Genomic DNA, 4,274 nt, shown 5'->3' with positions numbered 1-4,274 from the left:
CTACTCACACTCAACTACACAATAGGCTGCTCTCTCTTTATCTCTAACTCTTGGAATGGGTAAAAGACCTTTTACCCCTCCATGGTCTCCTTTACTCCTGCTGACCAAACCCTAAAGTCAACAGAAATCAAAATTGAGTCAACAGTCATGGTTTGACCTGACTCGCCGAGTGCAATCTTGTGACTCGTCGAGTCCACTCGTTCCTCAGAAGTCTCGTGAAGGTCCAGCTCGTCGATTTAACCCCTAACTCGCTGAGCTATAACATGGCCAGCTTATTGGGACAAACCCTAACTGACTCGTCGAGCTGGCTCATTGACTCGGCGAGTCCATTCAAACTCATTTCTCATTCAAGCGACTTCAAGGCAGAGAACCTTCCCAAACTTTAGATCTAGACTCTAAAGGCTCGTTAATCACGTAAAGTAATGAGCTTTACGTCCATGCATGGCACTTTGGGCTTGAAATGCCAAGAACATGCTCTAATAAGGGTTTTCCACTCAAGAGCTCTATTAAGGATGAATAAAGCAGGGACCTTTGGATTCTAGGGACCTCACAAGGTCCAGATCTGAAGTCCAAACCTCCATATGAACTCAATACCCTCAAAGTCACAATAATAGATAGAAAAGAAGCCCTAATCTCTAATAATATGAGATCTACCAAAACAAATGAGAAAGGTATAAACTTTATACCTTTAACAGGAGCTCTTGGATGAAAAACAATAGATCTAATAGCCTCCTCTTGCTCCTAGCTTGAAATCCTTCTTTTCTCTTCCAAAGATGCACCAAAATACACAATATTAGCTCACACACTCTCTCTATACCTAAAAGGGCGATTAAGGTTTCTCTCAGTGAAGGCAACAACTGATGAGCCACAAATGAGGCTATAAGTGCCCTTAAATAGGCCCCAAACACGGGGATTTAGGGTTTCTCTTCACATCGTCTACTTGGCGAGTCGACTCTTGGACTCGTCGAGTAGATCATGAATCCCACGTGGCACATCGCGACCCTACTCGACGAGTTGTAGCATCGACTCGTCGAGTAGCTCAATAGTCCTCAAAATAAATAAATAAACAATATACTTGGAAGTCCGAATGTTACACATGGACTCATATTAACTACCAAGATTACATTTTAATGCATCTAAAACATCAAAGGGACTAATATCTAACACATCTAACTTCTGGAGTTTCCCAAACTCACAAAAAGAACCAATGGGACCAAATAAGATCTTAAACAAGCCCTAAACTCTAATAATCAAAATAAATCATCAAGGTAAGAGCTTTTTACCTTCAAAAGCTTCCAAAGTTGATGAAGACTCTAGATCTAGAAGCTTAACCTCAACAAATGCTTGGTCTCCAAGTTCCTTCTTCTTGAATACACACTAAAATGCCACAAAATCACTTCAAAGCTCAAGAACACTCAAGGAGGGTCAACAAGGGTTAGATGGGATGTAATGAACAGTAGAGGCTAATGAGGGCGAGTGTCCAAATGCCATAATGTTGTTTAAATAGGGCTCAGGCCCTACAAATTAGTGTTTAGTCTTCTAGCTACGTATACCCTGCATACACTATATATGCTCAACGTACGTTGCTAAGCTCCCCGATCCAAAAGCTTTCATGTACGCTAAGCATACCTAAACATACGCCGAACATATGAGAGGCCAATTTTCGCAAAAATTTAAACTTTAAGGACCAAAAAGGAAAATACCTTGAATCGAATGTTACACAAGGCGTGGTAGATATGAAAGATACATGTGATAGAGTTATAATTGAGAAGCAATGAAATGAAAGATTATTTATCAGTGAAAAAATGAGATCATATTATGTGTAAAAATGTAGGAAATGAAAAAAAAAACACTATATTTTGCCAAAATTCGGTTTAACCATCAATTTTTAATAATTTCTGAAAAACCATCAATTTTTGGTAAAATGTTTCAGTGAGACCATTGGTACATGTTATAGCCAGTTTTGTAGGTTAATTACAAAAAACTACTATATTTTATCACTATTTACGATTTAACCACTCATTGTTCTATTTTTCTCTTAAATTGAAAAGATTTGGGGTTATATTTCATAATTATTTCTGGTGCATCAATAAGTCCATAGCAACATATTTTTAACACTATAAAGACATAATAAGTGGTCAATTGAACAATACCATAACACCAACCATATGATATATTGTTTAACAAAATTTAATGCATTACAAAAATGGGTTGGGTTTCTCAAAAATAGGCCAATTAACAAATCATGTAAGGCCAAACAAAACACATCAAAAAGAGCAATCCATCATCTGCCCACCTAACCTATCAACTTACTATACAAGTCCCAAAATCTATTTAATTTCTAATGGTTTTTTAATGCAGACCACAATCTATTAATTTCTTTTCAAGTTTTGATATCCTCTCAGATGGCCTTTGTTTTTTATTGTAACTTATGGATGTGTTTTGTATGTTCCTTCCTCATCATCATCTTCATTATGTTCAGCTGCAACAAATCTCTCAATCTCATCTTCGGTGTATCCACTTTCCTTTAAATCTTTGATGCTTTGAGTCTCACGTACCACTTCAGCATCAACATCAACTTGTGTCTCAAGAACTTGTTCCTACAGGTATACAAACATAAATTTGTTACATTTAAGCCCCAAAAAAGCCCTAAACACAATCCTAAAACAGCCCCAAGACACTCAAAAAACAACCCAAAACAATCCTAAAAGATGTCTATAATAGCTACAAAAAACAACCCTAAAACATCCTAAAAACACCCAGGAAAATAGTCTAAAAACAACCCTAAAACACCCAAAAAAAACCTAAAACAGTTCTATAGCTAAATTGAATAAGACATACCATGGTTTCTTTAGTTTGTTGCATTTCTTGCGTAAGATTTTGTTGTGTTTCTTCTTGCACGTGGTTTCCAAAACTTCCTCTAGCCCTTCCTATCCCCCCCCCCTCTTACCCCTCTACCTGACCTACTTTTTCTTGAACGTCTCTTAGATTCATCTACAATCATTGGCCTACCCTTTCTCTTTGTTTCTTGTGGTGGGGGTACATGTTTCAGATTTTTACATGATCTAATATTGTGTCCAATTTCAAAACAATTTTTACATGTTATCACTCAACCAGTGGCATACTTGTCATTCTTCTCGAACACCTACTAGGACTTTTAGTCATTTTTCTATCTTTTGGATGTAATAGCTTCGTATAACTAATCACCTCCCACATATTACTACCATTGAGAGGTAGAATTGTATCTTTGTAAGCTTCAACAAACATTGACTTTTTAAAGTAAAAAGAGACTTTGCTTCCTGGACTTGTATGAAATGAGTAAAATGTGGCACAAGCATGGAAACATAGGTATCCACATAGCTCCTATGACCTACATGTGCAAGATTGGTTTTCAATGTCTACCTTATACGCTTCAAAACCACTCTTAACCTCAAAATAGTTTCCCCCACTTGGAAAGACATTCCAATACCTAATATTAGTAAAACATCAATTTGTAAACATACCCGTTACATAATTACAATCATTAGTAAAAATAGTCTAATACCTTAAACTCTTTTTAAACATTGTTATTTTAAGCGAACCTGATGGGTAAATGTTCCCTTCCCATGTTTCATGTAGCTTAGACATTGTGTTAAACATGTTCATCATGTATAATCAAATTTCTTCCAACATTGTGATAATCGACTTCTTCCTTTCTTTATCAATTACCGAAGTAAATGACTCATACATCCCGTTCTCAACTGCTTTGCATGCCTTTCCTGATGCAAAGAATGCCATACACCATTAATTAGGGTTCATGCCCATCAAATGTTCATATGCTCTACACTGCAATACAAAGGAAACAAAAAATATAACACATATTAAACATACAAAAAAAAAAAACATTAACCTAACATACCTTATTGCCTTAATGGCATTCATGTTCCCCGTGAATTGCACATTAATAATGTATTTCACAGCTAGCCAAAAATATTTATTAATACCACACTAAGGTATGTTTTTCTCAGGTTGGCATAAATGCCTTGCATACTGTCCGTGCTCTGCATATGGAAGGACCTCCTTTACTTCCTCAATCAATCCTTTGTGTTAATATGGAATAATAGACAACTCCATACCGGAATTAAGTCCAAGGTCCTTAATTGGAAATATTTATGTCTTTGTGTTTTGTATTTACATTCATGGATGAAAGAAAATTGTATATTATAGTTAGTAAACATTGCATCGAACATTTGGCATGCAAAACCAAATTTAGTTCGAGGTAAGGTAATAAGAAA

The sequence above is a fragment of the Lactuca serriola genome, chromosome 2 (assembly GCF_051521515.1).
Source record: "Lactuca serriola cultivar US96UC23 chromosome 2, Lser_US96UC23_V15, whole genome shotgun sequence".
Lineage (NCBI taxonomy): Eukaryota > Viridiplantae > Streptophyta > Magnoliopsida > Asterales > Asteraceae > Lactuca > Lactuca serriola.
Note: the sequence above shows the minus strand (reverse complement) of the source record.